Raw genomic sequence first — 19917 nt, 5'->3', positions numbered from 1 at the left:
TTTCCACTCAACATATCTTTATGAATATCTGCTTCATTATTTTTAAGAGCATCATACATTCTATTGTTTAAATATGACAATATTTATTGTCCATCCTGCCTTTTAGGTTGCATGTGGTATTTTGTTTAACAAACATTTACTATATGCCCGACTTTATCCTAAGCACTTTGTAAGTATTAATATATTGAGTCATCATCACAACTATATGATGTAGGGTCTCTGATTTTTGGTTTTAACAAGTTTTTAATTAGTGTCTTTAGACTTGTACCTTCATACAATCTTCGGGAAAAGTGTTTAGGTGTGGAATTTCTAGATCAAATAGATAGGAATTTTAACACTGATGGATACTGCTAAACAGCCCTCTGAAAAATATCGTATCAGTTAATTCTATGAGAAGCAGACGAAAGTGTACATTTTCCCATTCTTGATATCATGTACATTCCTTCTCTTTGAATTTACTAAAAATTAGTAAGTATTAGGCAGGTCCTCCTGAATAATCAGTTAGCTCTGTGAGCAATGGTGAATGTAGAGAGGAAGTTAAAGACAACTAAGCATCCTGACAATATGATAATAATGATGATGTTGGTGACTGCTCCACCAGCAGGTCTGGGTCATTACCACAGTTGGAATGTATGACTCTCAAGGATTTATTTCTGGACTCTCTATTCTATCCTATTGGTCTTTGTATCCATCTTTATGTCAATACCACAAGGACATATTTTCATCCTGTTGAGGAGAATTTAGAGTACAAGTTAGTTAGCTTATTTACTAAGCATTAAATGTCTTACCGATGTTCTTCACCTTGATTTGCACCTCAGTTCCAGGGGTTGGTATCCTGATTTGTCTTTCTCCCCATAGATACTATAAGAGTCCTACTATTGGTAAGCTGTCCCTCTGAGTTGAGGACCATGCCTTGGATATGTTGGTCTCCCTGGATCTTCAGAAACTTAGATCCAAGAAATGAGTCCTACTAACTCTTATTTGATGACTAACATCCAAGCTTCCTCAAAGTACCAATCTCTCATTGCCGTATCTTTGATATGAGAGAGCTAGCTTCTTGTCTCACATAGTTGAAGAATGAATCTTGTGGACAACAGTGAGTGAGTAAAGGGATAGAAGTTTATTAAGCAAAGATATAGAGAAAGCTCTCAGAAGTGAGAGGGTTCCCCACAGGGTTGCCACTGAGGGCTTATAGGGTTGGTCTTTTATTGGAAAGCAACCAGGGAACCTAAATCTTTTAACATTATCTATTGACATCACCATTGAGAAAGACTATTTATAATATCTTTAATGGTTTATTTCTTTTTTAGGTCTAGTTATTCTTTGTTGATCACAGATGACTGTCAAAAAAGATGCCTTCCCTGCCCACACCTAGGACAGGGTCATCTGGCTTGTTCCTTTATCTCTGGCTTTCTTACACCTCAGCATTTTAGGGATTTTTGTGATCCTGCTTCTGTGGCCCCCTACCTAGCCCAGCCTAGCCCCATTTGTCCCTAACTCATCTTGTCATCCTGCCAGCCATCTACTTGAATCCCTGACTCTGAAGTTCTATCTGCTTGTACAGTTGTATGTTGCCTGCTATGATGTCTTCCTGTCTGCCCTTCTTACAGCATGTCTGTCTATCTGGAACCCAGCAGAGGTGTGCAGCTAGTTCTACCATAGACAGTCTACTTTGTGTAGATTTTCTTTATTTGGTGTCTAGCTATGGCTGATTTGACTCACTTTGTTACTGACAGGCAAAAACTACTTAAAATGTCACTGCAAAACCAAGTGCCGGATTGTATTCTAGGGCTTTAAGTTTAGTGCTATAATTGGAGGATCCAACCTCCAGATCCAGAGTCAAACATCTGGAATGACATCTGCAGGTAAACAGCTGGTGTGAAAGTGTAACCCAAACTCAGAGACATTGAAAAATATGAACCTTATCTATCTTCTAATACTTTCCACAGACTAGTAAGTTGGGATAATGTGGAATGTCATCAGCTCCACGCTGTACTGATTATAGCAACATTTTTTCAGTGAAACTCACGATTGATGGGTTTTACTGGGGACATGTGACTTTGTAACTTCTCATGTGGTGTATCAGAGAATGTGTACCCTGCACATATCCTGAAGGGGTATGTACCTTTCTCAAACTCACATCTTACATCTCAGTGTGTCCTCTGCAGTGGAATAGCATGAAAACTATATTAAGATGTGAGATGTTTCTTTCAACTGCTGTTTGGCTGAATATTATTTCCTTCTTTGTATTCTTTAAATCTAAATGAACAGATGGGGACCTATAAGGTACTGGGAATTCACATTTGCATTCACATTGCTGTGCAGTCCTTACCACCACCCATTTCCAGAACAATTAATTAATCATTGCACACTGAAACTCTGTATCCATAAAATATAACTCCTCACTTCTCTCTCCTGTCAGCCCCTCGTAACTATGACCACCATTCTACTTTCTGTCTCTATGAATTTGTCTACTCTTCGGTACTTCATGTAAGTGGAATCATACAATCTTTATCCTTTTGTGTCAGGCACATTTCACTTAGGATGTTTTCAAGGGTCATCCTTGTTGTAGCATGTATCAGTATTTTATTCCTTTGTATGGCTGAATTATATTCCATCATATGGATATGCATATTTTATTTATCCATTAATCCATTAATGGATATTTGTGTTGTTTCCATCTTTTGGCTATTATAAATAATGCTATTATAGAAAATTGTTATACAAATATCTATTCAAGTCCCTGCTTTCAATTCTGTGTACCCAGAAGTAGAATTTCTAGGTCATAAGATAATTTTCAAGTTTGATTTTTTGAGGAATTATTATAGTATTTTCCCCAGAAGCTATACCATTTTACATTTCTACAAGTAATGCATATGGTTATAATTTCCACACATCCTTGACAACACTTGGTATTTTCTTTACTTCTTTCTTTTGCTCTTCTTTCCTTCCATCCTTTCTCCTCCTCTTCTTTCTTTTCTTTTCTTTCTTTCTTTCTTTCTTTCTTTCTTTCTTTCTTTCTTTCTTTCTTTCTTTCTTCTTTCTCTCTCTTTCTTTTTTTTCTTTCCCTTAAAGCCATCCTAATGGGTGTGAACAGATATCTCAGTATGATTTTTAATTTGCATATCCATAGTGATTAGTAATATTGGACTTTCATGTACTTATTAACATTTTGTGGGTCTTCTTGGAAAAATGTCTATTTGTGTCCTTTGACAATATTTTTTCAATTGAGTTGTTTGGTGTTACTGTTCCTGAATTGTAGGAGTCCTTTATAATTTTAGATATTAATTTCTTATCAGATATATGATTTACAAATTTTTTCTATTACTCTATAGATGTCCTTTTTACTCTCTTGATAGTGTTTGATACATAAAAGTTTTAAATTTTGATGAAGTCTAACTTTTCTCTTTTTGTTGTTATTGTTGCCTGTGCTTTTTGTTTCATATTCAAGAAGTCATTGATAAATCCATTGTCATGAGATGTGTCTCCTAGGTTTTCTTCTAAGTATTTTAGCTCTTATGCTTTTGTCTTTGATCCATTTTAATTTTGGTATACAATGTAAGGTAATGGTTCCAATTTAGTCTTTTGCATGAGGATACCATATCTCTCAATACTGTTTGTTGAAAAGAATGTCCTTTTTGCATTGAATAATCTTGGCACCTTTATCAAAGGTTATTTGACAATATATGCAAAGATTTATTTCTGGAATCTCTATTCTATTCTCTTAGTCTATGTATCTGTCTTTAGACCAATACCACATTTTTTGAATACCCTAACATAAATAGTAAGTTTTGAAAAGGAAGTATAAATCCGTATACTTTTTTGTTTTCCAAGACTGTTTTGTCTATCCACATTCTCTTGAAATTACATGTGAATTTTAGCTTGGAGTTTTATATTTCTGCAATACTTGATATAAGGATTTTGATAAGAATTGTATGGAAGCTGTAGGTTGCTTTTGGGTAGTACTGTCATCTTAGCAGTATTGTCATGTGATCCATAAACACAGATTGTCTTGTCTGACTTTGATATCAGGATAATGCTGACCTCATAGGATGAGCTAGAACCTTTTCTTTTTCTTTAATTATTTGGAAGGGTTTAAAGAGGATTGGTCCTAATTGTTCTTTAAATGTTTGGTATAATATACCACTGAAGCCATTTGGCCCATGATTTTTTTGTTGTAAAGTTTTTGATTACTGATCCAATCTCCTTATTAGTTATAGTTTATTCTAATTATCTATTTCTTTATGATTAAGCCTTAATAGGCTTTGTGTTTCTAGAAATCTGTGCATATCATCTAGGCCAAACTATTTGTTGGCTTATAATTATTCATAGTACTCTTCTTTGATTCCTTTTATTTTTGTTAAGTTGGCAATAATGTCCTCACCTTTATTTCTAATTTTAGTTATTTGAGAATGTTCTCATTTTCCCTTAGTGTATTTAGGGAATCTTATTATTTTTGTTGATCTTTTTGAAGAATGAATTTTTAGTTTTACTGATTTCTCTATTGTTTTAATATTGTCTATCTACATGCTAACATTTATTTCCTCCTGCTAGCTTTGTGTTTGGTTTTCTCTTCTCTTTTTAGTTCCTTAAAGTATAAAGTTAGATTGTTGATTTGAGACCTCTTGTATCCTTTACCCTAAGTGTTTATAGCTGTACATTTCACTCTTAACACTACTTTTGCTGCATTCCATAAAATTGGTAGATTCTGTTCCCTTTTCTTTGAAAGAGGGAATTTGGAACTGGCTTAATGACTTCTCCAGATCAAAAATATGCTGTGCCATGAAAGGGATAAGGAAAAAGCAAATAAAAATGCCATGAAATTTCTCACCTTATTAAAGGTGTCTTTTTTTTTTTTTTTTTTTTTTGATTATTTGCTTGGCTATTTTTCATGGTCCCATAAAGTTAGTTCAAATTCCTATTGTTTTGATGTTTTCATGTGGAAAGAGGTCCAGGAGTTCCCTAGAGTTCCATTTTCCTGACATCACTCCAAGATATTATTTTTTGCTTTCATAAATGGAGCCAGTATAAATATACAGTATAAATATAGAATTCTAAATATAGAATTGATATATAGAATTCTAAATATAGAATTGATACTTGTGATTGAGCTTATATAGGGAACATAGGTCTAGCTCTATTCTACTTAGGTTCAAATTATGGATCTCCCAATCATCATCCTTTTGTCCTTGGAAATTCTCTTAACTTCTTCATGTCTCAGTTTCTTCATCTGAAAGCTGAAATGATAAGATACACCTGAGGATTGAATGTGTTGATGAATATAAGCCCTTAGAATAGTGGTAGTCACATGTTTAGTTAGCAATAAATGGTCAAAAAACAAAACAAAACACAACAAAACAAATGGCTAAATATTATAATTATATACAAGTTAGTGTATATCAGTGTTATAGAGAATATTTCTTTGTATAATCAATCAAACAATTTTAAATTACTGCTAAAATTCAATTGTTATGGTGACTTCTGTGTGTATGTGTATACTAATGAATCATGAACATGTTGATTAAATATTTATATGCTACTTTTTTCAATATTCTATTACTTCAGAATCTTACAAAATAAAATTTATAATTAATTTTTAATTGAAATTTACCTAAAAATCTTCAATTCTACCTTATTTTTATCTATTCTTTCAAATAGTGCTCTGATGGACTGACAACAGAAATAATGTTTACTCTTAATGGAGTCTACTTATGTACGAGATACCATTCAGTACTTGATTAATAAGTATTTTACTCACAAATACCATGTGAGGTATGCACAATTATCATCTTCTCTTTATAGCTAAGAAATCATAATTAATAAAATAATTTTACCAATCAGACTTGCATTTCCATTGTTGAAAAGTTATTTTATAGACATATGATTTGGCAAAGCTAAAATTATTGCTAGATTACTCTATAACTCATTTTGTGAAAGCAAGATTAATGACTAAGGATTTCTATTTTACCATTTTCTTTCTTGCTAATTTTGCTTTATTTATTTAACCTATAAATCAGAGCAGAATTCAATCTATAAAATACCATTACAAATGAGAGTTGACAAAAAATATGCAACAATACATGAGATTCATTGCATCTTACCATTATCATTTTTTACTGTGTATATGGATGCCTGTAGTGTTCTTAAAAGAAAAAAGGTCACTCTTTTCATATGAATAAAACCTCACTTTGTCAAATTGTAAGGATTTTCTAAGATTAGTCCTTAGCAAAATATCTTATCATTTTTTTTAAATAGCAACAGATAAGTCTGTCTTCCATCTTGTGAAATTGGCAAACAGGTACAGGCTGACAATGAGGTACCTTATCTTCATTGTTCCAGTGATGTAGAACTCACCGGCAATGTTTTGGATGCCAATGACAAATCTAAGGATAGGGATAGAAATAGTGATGATGATAATGATTTCCTGAAGGGTGAAAAAACCACCTGGGAAAACTCTACTTCAATCTTTCATTATAAAATTCATTTTTGCAGAAATACAGCCTTAGAGTGAAACCTGATTCTATGTCCTTCACTTTACCTTTAGTGTAAAGAATCAAGTGAGCAGAAACTCAGCTAGCATCAGGGGATTTATTTCTTTATTTTTGGAAAGTGAGTGCCTGCCTATTTCTAGGATAAGTGCTCATTTACTCCTGCACCCTGACTAAAATCTCTTGCACACTACAAATATCGCACTTAACAGTAAAAAATCAAGTTAGATTTAAATAGTCTTCAGGTAAAACTAAAGTCATTTTGCATGTTCTTTGTTAGAGATGACAGAAAAATGTATATTTACAAAAAGATCTGTATCAACTGTTCTAAGATGTTAGTGAAATATATACCTTATAAAAGAGAACTTTAAATTAATCATTTGAAGTGTTAAACATAAATTATTTTCAAAATTCACCTATCTAGAAAGAATTATTTTCTTAGTAATCATACCTTTGAAGGAACTGGTGAACACTTTCTGTAAAGGGCCAGAGAAAAAATATTTTTAGATTTGCCAGTCATTTGGTCTCTGTTACAATTATTTAACTTTGCTGTTTTAGCATGAAAGACACAGGAAATTCCTTAGGCAGTGGGTGTGGTTGTGTTCCAATATGACTTTTTTACAACAGGTGGAGTGCCAGATATGTTCCACAGGAGAGTTTGCTGACCGTATTCTGTAAGATAGTTACCAAAGCTTTGGTATATCTTGGGGATTGAGACATATTTAAGTTCAATGTCAGTGAAGAAGAGTCTGGGAAATTTTCATTAAGGAGAGAATCTTGAAAGAGTATTATACATTTCAGTGGTGCAGTTTATTATTTCTTCCACTATATTTTTTTATTTATTGTTATGCCAGCAATCTGAAATAATCTCTAAAATATCCCTTATGTATCTTATCCTTATTCTAGGTCAATGTTGCTTAAATTACAATCAAACATTAATTTAGGAGCTCTGCCTTTGCCACAGTGAGTCACTGCTCCCCTAGATCATCACAAAGCCTTTAAGGAGAATCTAATAGAAAGTAGTGTGGCATCCCTATGAGGAATGTCATGAGAAGAAGGATAAATTCATTACTCTGAGAAGAAGTTAAAGATTGGTGGATAGCTCTGTTCGCAACTCTCTCCATTTGATTAAGAACCAGTGGGCTCATATCTAATAAACATACCCTTTCAATTCCCGCATGTAATTTAGAGAGAGCAGCATGAAAATACCCATCAGTGTGCTGCTGCACAGTCTAGGGGGATGTAAAGACCTCACGATGTGTTCCACGGCTTCCTTGACTAATGTCTCCAACGTGACTTGTTAATCTCTACAATGATCAAGTGGCTATTAAAGATAAAACTGTGCTAACCTTTTCAAAAATTAGAAGAGCATGACTACAAGTGAAACAACAATGGCTTCCCAGAGAGGCAGCCATAGAAGGGAAAGATCACCCTACCCAGGCAGGAGTAATGTATGCATTATTTATATAGTGTGTCTGGGGTCTGCATGAAAGATGAAATTCCTGTCTGAGAAGTGCCTTTCTCAGCAAGACTATTTTAGTTAAAGTGCACAATGTAGTCTGCTGCATTTCCATAAACTGAGTGGAAATGGAGAAAATGGGTGTAATTTTTTCTCTTTTGGCTTGAGTCCATGTAAAAAAAAAAGACTAATGAATGACATAGGTGAAAATAAATGCGATGGTTCTGTATGAAGTTCTTTGAAAATTATTATAAAGGAGTAACAAATAAGTAGTTAAGTTATTAACTTCTTTCTCTAAATCTTCTTTTAGATTTCCCTAATTTAGTGCATATTACTCTATACCCAGAGAAAAGAAGTTCTCAAACCTAGCTACTTCTGTTTTCTACTCTACCATAAACTTTCTCAGAGGTAATAAAGCACTGGCCTTAATACCTGATTGAATGATTGAAAAACAAAGAGAAAATGCTTTAAAAAATTAACACTAGAAATATTTTGCTCCAGGGCTTTAGCCAGCATCACAGGACCCCATACCTTAAATTAATCTTTTCAATGTTATCTAGAAAAATTAAAATTCTGTATATCCACAGCTTTTTTATGAACCTCACATTCTATTTTTAAATTTCTCATTTTGAATTATAATGATTTTTATGTCTATATCCATAAGATGGAAATAGAAAATTATAAACCTAACCATATCCTCAAGTCTACCTTCGATAGAAAATATAATTGCAGTAGAAGATAAAGGCCTCAGTTATCAGTTCTTAATAAAGAATCTTAAGGGAGGGGCACCTGGGTTGCTCAGTGGTTGAGCATCTGCCTTTGGCTCAGGTCCTGATAGGGGTCCAGGGATTGAGTCCTGCATCAGGCTCCCCGCAGGAAGCCTGCTTCTCCCTCTGTGTGTATCTCTGCCTCTGCATCTCTCATGAATAAATAAATATTTTTAAAAAATCTTGAGAGAGACACTTTGCAGTAGGATGAATAAAAAAATCTTTGTTAACTCTGCCCATTGAGAGGAACTGGAGCCCACCCTTGAAGTGGCTGATTTTGTGACTGGATTCACTAAAAACAATGTGGTTAAGGTGACTTTCTGGGACTTCTGATGCCAGACCATGAGAAGCCTTGGTACTTCTGACTGGGCCTCTTGAACATTTCCTTCTCAGGATGCCCTCCTTGGGATGTTCACACTTAGAACTCAGTTATCACATTGTGAAGAAGCTTGGGCAGTTTCCAGAGAGACTCACATGGGGAGGAATTGAATCCTCCAAGCGACAGTGTGAACTGGATTCCTAGTCAACAGCCTGCATCAATTTGCCCTCCATGCAGGGAACAGTCTTGGAATTGGATCATCCAGCCTCAGTTACATTGCCTTAGCTCTTGACCCATGGAATAGAAATAAGCACTACCCAACTTGTGAACTACTAATAAAAATAAGTGGCTGTTGTTCTAAGCCTCTAATATTGGGGTATTTTGTAATGCAGCAACAGATAGCTAGAACAATGATGACACATTATGAAGAATAAGCATGCTTCCAGTCACAAAATATTTTTACATAGATGAGGGAAACATTAGTAAATACTTAGATTATCCTTATATCAAACATCTTTGATTGATTTTCCTCTAAATGGAACTTATTCTTCTAATATATATCTAATATATATACCTTACTCTTCTAATATACATTATATAAAAAATAAAACAGAAAAATACATATATTTAATATAGTTAAAGAAAAAAATTACATAGATAGCATTACGAAATGGTGAAACTTAGGGAAATACCTGAGATCATCTACCACTTAATAGAAAAAGAGTTCACATAATTAGGTGACTTAGCCTAAGTCACATAGATAGTGACAAAAATGGTCAAGATTTGCCCTTTATTCTAGGTCTGGGTTATTGAAATTTAAATATAAGTAAAAGAAGAAGGACAAAGAGGAGGAGGAAGAAAGATATATAACATGCTATCAGAGTTCCAGTTTCCCAAAACTCTCAAGTATAAATAAAGCATAAGTTAAAGGACCATTAAACATACAAGTTCTCCTGTATCAGCATTAGCCTATTATTGTTGCAGGATTGTGTTCAGTGACAGATGGTTGGGTCACTCAGTTACTGAGGGGATATAAATATTTCAAGACTGATTATATATGGGCCTTCAAATTAGAAGATAAAAATATTTTTATAACCTATCTTTTCCCACATTAAGAAACTCCCCTTATACACCCACAAACAAATGTGTTCATCTAAGACATCTAGGCCTATTTATCTTGCAGGGGAGTCTCACAAAATGAAAACAAAACCACAATAACTCACTTTAATTGATGATATTTTCAGGAGTGTTCCTAGAAGAAGACACTCATTTCTTGGCACATTACAGGTGACTACAAGTACTCTACCCTTATTTTACAAAACCTTAAAAAAAATGGTTGAGAAAATTGAATGCAATGAGGTTGTGAGAACTGATGACAAAGGATTGGAGATTAAAGCTTCTTTCCCCAATATGGCAGCCACAACATAGATAGTCTCTTGGACTTTGAGACCTGTCAGTGAGTGTCTGTGTGGGTATTTGTGAAGGGGTATGGTAATATAGAGAGGCTATTTCCTCCATGCTTAAATGTGTATACCAAAAATTATACCATAAACATGTGTTTAGAAATACCTCTAATCTCAATTCTCAAAGGCCATTTTCTAATCTTATTATCCAAACCCAGAATTTCCTTTTTATCATACATAAGGTCCCATCTCCTTCTTTGCCCTCCTCCTCAGGGCCAGCATAAAGCTCTCAGATTGGTCACCTCCTTGGTAGTGTTCTCTTCTTTTTGTGTGAAACCACAATGAATCCACTAACCAGAGGAAAAAAAGAGCTATCATCTTGGAAAACATTATACTTTCAGTCCTGGAACAAAGATTTTTTTAAAGCAATAAAACAAAGAAACTTGCTTCAAGTGGCAGGAAAGAAAAATAGAAGAACAAATATTTCAAATATTTCAAACTACTTTTCTTATAAATTGCCCTACAAGTCTTGGATATACATTAAGGAAAATGGTAGGCACAAGAATGTCTGCCATATATCTGGGTTTAAGTCTGATTGAATGGCTGGGTGTCTCCAAAGATGAGAGTAGTGGCTATGAACCAGATTTGGCACAAAAGATCAGTTTCATCTTGTACATGTTCAGTTTGAGATGACAGATATGTGAAGCAAGATGCCAAATTGGCAGCTGGATATAATTGTGTTTAGATCTCTGAGGAAAACTCTGGGCTACAGTAAAATATATGGGATGGTTGTGTGATATTGAAGGAGATGCCCAGCAAAGTGATGGGAGTAGGTAAGATTGTGCAGAGAGGTGGTACATAGTGAAGACCGATTTAAAAGCTGTCTAATGGAGGTAGACATGACTAAGATAATTGAAAATAAGAGTGCAGAGAAATAGAAAGAAAAAAAGAATGATATGCTATCTGAGAACCAAAGGAGAATATTTCAAGAAGAAAATAGTCACCAGCATCAGATGTTCCTCACAAGTCAAGTAAGGTGACAACTTCAATCTCATTTGAGCACCCATGCTACTTTCCAGTCATACAAATTTTTAGCTTCCTAAACATGCCATGGTCTGCCTCACTTCTGAGCTTCCACACCTGCTGGTCAATCTGCCTGGGGAAAATTTATGTTCCTTATTATTGAGTTAGTGATTGTTCATCCTTTAAGGCTTTGACTTTAAAGTTATGTATTCTGAAAAACCTTTCTGATCTTTTCCAAGAAAAGTCAGAAACTCATCCTATTTGCTCATGTTGCACCTTGTACTTTATTATTACAACTTTGCAAAAACAATTGTTCTTCCTTCCCATTGAACTTAAACCTTCATGGTGGTAGGGATCACACTTATTTCGTGTACCAATATATTCCCAAGATAGTAACTGGCACATAGTAAACACTTATTTAATATATACTGAATTAATAAATAAGTGGACAAGAAGGTCTTTTATTCAAAAATTGTCCATCTTGGCTTTTCTTTTCAAGGCTTCCTTGATTCCTCTGTGGATGTTTCTTTTTCTCCTCTCAGCCACTTGTAATTCTGTCCATAAATGTTGGTGGTTCCAGGTTTCAGGTCTTGCTTTTGAACCTGGCTGGCTCAGTTGGTAAAACATGCAACTCTTGAATTCAGTGTTGTGAGTTAGAGCCCCACATTGGGTGTAGAGATAATAATAATAATAAGAAGAAGAAGAAGAAGAAGAAGAAGAAGAAGAAGAAGTTAAAAAATAAACAATAAAATACTGAAAACAAGATCAACTATCAGTGTTTTTGCTCATACCCAGGCAATAATCCACCTCTAAAATATCCCAAACTATATATGTAGATTTGATGTTACATTTTATCACTGAATTTTCATGGTTTCTTTGCCTTTGTCTTTTATCTACTACATTGTAATCTTTTTTGAGTTCACCATACCAGAACTTTTATTTTCAAGGCCTTGCAAATATACGTGTTCAGTAAGTGTTTTATGAATAGAAATAAAACAGCTTCTTGAAACAGAATTGTTATGAGTTTAAAAACTGGCTCTCATCCTGTTAGAATTCAGTTCTTTCTGCAATTAGTCTTGTCCCTAGAGCAACCAACTTACTATAACATCACATTCAAAATTAATCAGTGTTAAATTTAGATTAATTAATGTCATTGTTTCTAATAAGATATTGGCATATAACTACGAAGTACTTTTGTTGATGGTGGGTGGTGTGTCTGGCTGAATTGATTATCTTGTTAGGGAAATATTAGAGGCATCATGTTTCTGTTAAACTAAATAAAAATTTAGTAGCATAGAACTTTTGTTATATGTAAAATATTGGAAAATAAGAGGACGATACTAAAACTATCAACTAGAAAATTACCTTAGTACTGTAGCATATTGTTTTTTCATGCATAAACTATAAAGTCAAGTATGAAAAAAATTCTATAAATCGCTGTGGCAATGGAGAATGGATTTAAAATCAAAGCAAAATTAAATTCTAGAAGGTTAATGTTGCCTGCTATATTTGATGACAATAATAAGCATAATACAAGTTTATTAACTTATTGCTTTAAAATACAAGTTGATAATCAACAGTGGTTTCATTTTAGCACAAGTAACTAACTACTTGTGTTTGAATGTCCCAACAGGTAACCTGAATTACAGTAATAAAGTGATACTTAACTCATTGATTTTTTATAGTGCATTAAATAAAATTGAGATTTCTTTAGAGTCCCTAGTATATTCAGTGATTACATGAAGGATATGTTGTTTATTTTTTTATCTATACAACTATTTAGGTATCTTTATTTTTAATCTTCAATTAAATATCATTTTCTACTGAGATATTAAGGATACATAGATCAGTGTTCAAATTCACAATAAGATCTCATATATAGGAGATGCTTTTGAAGATATATTTGGCTCATAAATATTGCTCATCATAAGGGGACCCCCACTAACTTGTTGCCCTTTATCTAATGAAATCAGGTAAATTCACCTGTCCTTAAGTTCACAATTGCAAAAGTCTGGTATGTTGATAAACTAACACCTCAGTCAGATCCTTAGTATATTAGTTCCCATAAACATGGTCCCTGCATCTGCATGAGCATCACCTTGGAAAATGTTAGAAATGTACATTCTTTGGCAAATCTTCAGAACTATTGTATCAAATTCTGGGGGAGGACCCAAAAATCTGTGTTTTAATTAAGCTTCTTGATGATTCTGATGCTCACTAAAATTGGGGAATATTTACCTTAAAGTAAATAGGTTTGCAGAATTTTGGAGTTTCATGGAAACAGAAACTAACTAGTGTTCTCATTTTCTAGATCATGTTTATAAGATTAAATGACTTTGTCAAGGCAGCTCCATAGCTAACTAAATTTTTAAACTTCTGGTCTTATAAAAGTTTCTATTTGAAGCATAGAAGTGTACTGAAAATTGGGCACACACATTCAAATGTGCATGCGTAAAGTAATTCTGGTATTGTCTTTTTAAAGGAGTTTCGGAAAGTCTTATTGACCTCTCAAGTGAATTAGACTTTATTACTTTATGAGCAATAGTCAATGCCACTTCATATTTAAAAGGTAGACTTAATAAGACTTAATACTCCAAGACTTAATACTCTTTGCCATAAATCTGCAAAGAGCTTGGTCAATATCAATCATATTCATTAAATAATTTATACATGGGGAAATATTTAAGGCAAAGATAGCAAAAAATCTCTCTGGTCATAAATCATTCTTCAAAGATGTTTTAAAATCAAAAATTTACATTCCAACCCATATATATTTGATTAAACATACCTAATTTAAAGCAGAAACAGATAAAACATTTGATTCTTTTCAAGTCTTTATGTAATTGCAAAAGTTACTTTAATATTTAAATAAAACTTCTTTCTTAGTGTAGTCAGATATAAAAGCTAGTCCTTTTCTAATTTGTATATCTGCATGAATAGACAGGCTATTCTTCCGAAATTAAAATGTTCACAATGCAAAAGCTTTGTTTCCCTAAAGAAAAGGTAGAAGAAATGAATGGAGACAGATCCCCTATAAAGAGTTGAAATTGTGCCAAAAGGAAATTGCATTTTCCAAAGCAGGTCTCGTTGTTGGGGAAAGCACAAGACACCAGCTAAATAAATCAAAGTCCCATTTCAATGAGCCCATCTGAACAAAACCACATGCACTAGATTCATTACCTTGAATGGTAAGTCAAATCCATGGGGTTTCCCAAGGAGTTCAAATTTTATTTTCAGTTTTACTCCAATTATTAATGTTTGGTCAAAGAAAGAGTCAAAATATCTGTTTGAAAAAGAGCCAGAAATACATATGCTCTACTTAATCAAACCTATCATCACCTCCTCACCCTCCCCGCAAAAATCCACCCCAAATCAACATGTGAAAAATAGGCTATTCACACATTTCATATCAAGTCGTATACAGGCAAATTGTCACCTAGAATGAGTCAAATAGTTCCATAAAATTAGGTTAAATACTGCTGGAACTCTCAGTAGTAAAATAATAATACAACTTCTCAGGGGCCTAATGTTCTTTCAAAGATTAGGTTACCGACTGAAAATCTGACTATGAAAATGTTTCTTCTTAAGCCCAGTTAGGGCCTGTCACAATATCCCAAGATCCCATGACTTCCCTTTAGTAAACTATGATAGAAAAACGGTCTGAAAGTTTTCAGTAGATTGCAAACACCATTTCTACATCTAGCAATGCACAGCACTATAGATTTAATAATGATTTGAATTCAAGTATGCAAGTTGAAAGTCAGTTATATCCCACTTGTAGATCAAATCCTTATAATAATAACATATTGGTTTGATGTGGGATTAGAACTTGTTTTTCTTGAGATTTGTGGAATGTATAATATTATAGTCTCTCATGTTGTATAGAAAAACCCAACTTTGAGGTAGTTCTATGTCAAAAATAGAGTCTGTCTAGTACCTCACAGGACTGCAGATGTTTGCGCAATAAAATAGTATTTGCTAACTATTTACAACTGAACCCTTGGAATTTATATCATGTATTAGATAAGAAACATGTGAAAAAAAATCCCAGAGATATCTCCCTCTTCAGAAAACATGTAGTAATTTAAACTTTCTGCCTGTATAAGGTCCCATAAAATTTATACAGGGAGAAATTAAATGTATAAAATGATTTATAGGTGGATTAAAAAAGCTTGCAAGTTTGGGATTTCATACATCTTCATGAAAACTGTTATAAATCTCTGTAACCTAAATTGCTTATCCTAGTTCTACAGAAGGAGCATAAACAGGGCAAGCAATTATTTGTAATAAACTTTTTCTTTAATATTGTGGCAATCCTATTTTCTTAACACACTTGTCATAATACATCTTGTGTCCTCATAGAGTAAAAAAACTGCATTCTAGTTGCTCAGGCTTTCTGCAGTTAAACAGACTCTGTCGTTAATATGGGTAATTCAATGTGGCTGTGATGTTGAGAGCAAATTATTAAGAAGAATGAAATCTCAGCTAAACCTTTTGAGGGCATACACATTTTTTAAAGCTAAACCTTAAAGTTTTTACTACCTATGAGCAAAGTTTTAAAACAATATTTTCTGTTTATAGTCTTAAGAACACTTGTTAAATAAGTTCTAAACTCTATAAAGCATTACATGCAATTTGAGATATGAGTTGAAAAATGTCATAAACATGAACCACTGATGTAAACATTTAATTTGATTCACCAAGAATAATAATCTATTATTTTAATTTTTTAAATTTAAATTTAAACAAATCATTAAAATTATACCAACTTTAGTGCTGATAGTCCATTCACTATCTTGCAACAAAATTAGAAAGAAGAGGGGTAAGCTAAGTATATTCGTTTCATTCAAGGAGTATTTTAGTAATTTTTAAGAAAATTTAAGGACTTGTGCAGGTTATCTCTGCAAAATAATTTACTTGTGCCTGTTAGCAATTCTGTTTACTTAAAAATAAATGTTAGTACTTTACGCAGATCTCTGTAAAGATCATTGTACTGACTTCCTGGGAGGAGAAAAATAAGCTGATGAGATTTTGATCTTGGAAAACAGCATGAAAATGGATAGAATGAAGTAGAATTGTATTCTTATTGAGATATTAATTTCATTTCTTTGAAATTAAAAAGAAAGTAAACTAGTCTCATGATTCGTTCTTTTTACCACATCCCTCTCTTTTAAGTATGAGTCAAGGAGCACTTCCCCTGGCATAAAGTTACAAACTCAGGAGACTACCACAATCAAGGGCCAGATCAGACAGGGAAAGTAGCAAACAGAAGGGTAAAGGAGTTGCTCACAGGAGACAGCTGCTTTTCATGACCTACCCCAGGTAATGCTATTTTGGTAATGGAGGGCCAGGTTTGTCAATATTCTGGAAAGTCGAAAAGTCCAGGCTTTAGTTGCATCTCATTGTTTTTAAATGTTGTCTCCACTAAACAATGAGAAAGTCTATTGGCCTAACAAAACAATTTTTTTTTTACCTTTGATTTTTCGTTTCTGAGCTAACCGCAACCTATTGAGGGCATAAAAGTGAAATTTTCATGGCATGGTGCATCATCATTACATTCTAATGAAATTGCTTTAGATCGATATCCCTTAGTGTATTTGCACTGACACAGAATCAGCCCTGAATCTGAAAGTTCTCTAACAACAAGCACTTACTGTGGATAGTGCATGTTTCTTGGCACTGTAAATGAGAATACAGAAAGAGAGGACTTGGTGTCTGCTATTCACGTCAGGAAGTTTGAAACATAAATGTGAACCATGAATCAAAAAAATGTATGTGCTTTATGTTTATAAATTAAACACTAAATGTACCAGTATATGAAATGACTTTGGGATGTCATTTTTCCCTTTGTCTCTTTAAAGGGTTATTCAGTCTTTATTAAATATATTTTTTAAATTTTTATTTATTTATGATAGTCACAGAGAGAGAGAGAGGGAGGTAGAGACACAGGCAGAGGGAGAAGCAGGCTCCATGCACCTGGAGCCCGATGTGGGATTCGATTCCGGGTCTCCAGGATCGCGCCTTGGGCCAAAGGCAGGCGCCAAACCGCTGCGCCACCCAGGGATCCCCAGTCTTTATTAATACATTATCTTCAGTTAATCAAAACATAAAATAATCTGTAATCACACAATAATATTTACTAAGTACCTTCTTTATATGCAAGTAGCAGTATATCTATAATTAATAAAACATTTAAGTTTCTGTAATTCACAGAATGCTATAGAAGAAAAGAATCTGGAATAAATGATGTGTGTTACTGTCTCAGATTGCTGTGTGATCTTGGGTAAATCTATTAATTTCTGAGTCTTGGTGATCTAAGCTGTGAGGTAAAGATCATAATCACTCTTTCCTGAGACAGTAGAGATGAATATTCTTTGTCAAGTGTACAAGAGTATGCGAACATTCATTGTTATCTTTAATCGATCACAAAAGTTATAGAGAAAATAAACCAAAAAATGAAGTAGATATGGCCATAACTTTAAAAAGTTCTGTCTCAGTTGAAGAAGCATCTATAAATATGTATGTCCATTGTTTGATTATTTTAGTGTAATTAGCTTTTTAATCTAGTACATACCATCATTTTGAGCAACTTATTTTTAAAAATCTATCCTTAATTCTTAAAATTATTCCCTCAATATTGACTAAATACTGTTGTGGGGACCTCACATTATCTAAGCTATTATCTAAATGTATTTATTGTAAATGACCATTTTTTACATTGGAGAGAAAAGTATTTAACTAAGTTAAATATAGGACATGATCCTCAGGCTTTTCCCTAATAGCTTTGTGTGACAAAGTTAATCAAGTCCTTATTACACTGCTTTTATAGAATCATTTTTATTCATTTGTTCAGTGTATGGGTTCAGATGTATGAAACCTGTTTTTAAAAGTGACAGTATACATAGCGCTGCAGCTCATTCAGATTCAGGAAGATGTCAACTCAAAACCATAACAATTCATACATCACTGGAGACAGTGTTACTGATTCCATATGGAGCCTAATAGGCCTTCACTCTCAGCCCCGGAATCAACCAACATCCATCTTCTCATGTTTACAACTAAAAAGAAAAAAATTATATTAAATAAAGGTGTTTAGAAGCATTTTTCTTTCACCAGAAAATACAACAAAATAGAAATCGTGCATGACAAGTTTTGGTTCAACAAGAATTAAAATTGATATGTGATAAATCACTACAGAATGGAACCTTCAATAGAAAGCAGTGAAGGATTAACTATCAGCTCTTGGCTTTGTATATATAATTAGAGGAGGAACCCATCCAAAGAGTGGCTCTGGTAGTTGTCAAAGTCAGTAGCTACATGACACAAGACTATCTGGAGATGATGGATTGTGATTGCATTTTTTACTTTTAATTCAGATATTTTGGCATCAGTCAGAGAGCAACAAGAAATGTTTTGAAAATATATTGAGTTCTTCAGGCTAGAATTTCCTGGGTGAATCAAATCAATATTAGTGAATTGTTCAACCTAGATGCCTCTCTGCTAAGTGAATGAAATTACTAGGTGGAATCATATGGTGGATATTAGCTACTCCTATCTGAAGAAAGTAGCCTAGCCTGATTGAAAAGGAATAGGCTCTAAAATCACATACTCCTGTTTTGGATTCCCAAAGCTGACATTTATCGGCGATAATAAATAATCTGATCGTAAATCAAAGGGGGAAAATATATATACCTGAATAGATAGGATTAAAAAATTATTTTTTGAAAAAAAGTCATTTTAATATACTGGCTATGTGGCATTTATTATTATTATTGATAATAATAATAATTATTATTATTCCCAAATAGAGACCATAACTAGAACTAGTTTCAACATCCTCCATCTCCCAACTTACCACAATTACTACAAGAAGCTCAGAGCTTTTCAGGTCACTCTTATTTCCGTGGCCCTGCCTATATATCTCTGAAATTGACTCAAGCTGCCACCAATCAGACCCTGGCAGTAAACATTCTACTGTGCCCTATGGAACTCATGGCCTGTCATTGGCAAAATTCCCCATATCCTTATTAGTATAATGAAGGTCTAACTTCATTATTAATGTTTCACTGCTGACAGGTTACAGATCCAACACCCCTGCCTTCCCCTTTTGCAACATATCTGACAAAACAATAGTAAAGTCCAGGAACTCCCATTGGCACTAGCATGGAAGTTCAAACCATGCAAATCTCAGCCCAGGCTCTGGATCTGTCACCTAGTGCCACCCCCTTTCACAGTATATACAAATGCCATCACTTCTCTCTTCACTTAAGCCGTTAAGATTTTTGAGTGCCTATTCTGATCTCTCCAGAAAGTCCCCATTGAACATGAACCTCATGTGTACCATAATTAGTCTTGGCATTCAAACAAATTTTAGGGGTGTGTGTGTGTGCGTGCGCGTGCATAGAGGAGTTACTCCCATCTGCCATGGGGGGCATCCACAGAATATTCAGTCTCTTCT

This window comes from Canis lupus, chromosome 20 (assembly GCF_048164855.1).
Source record: "Canis lupus baileyi chromosome 20, mCanLup2.hap1, whole genome shotgun sequence".
Classification (NCBI taxonomy): domain Eukaryota; kingdom Metazoa; phylum Chordata; class Mammalia; order Carnivora; family Canidae; genus Canis; species Canis lupus.
The sequence above is the reverse complement of the archived record's forward strand: the minus strand, read 5'-3'. Positions refer to the sequence as shown.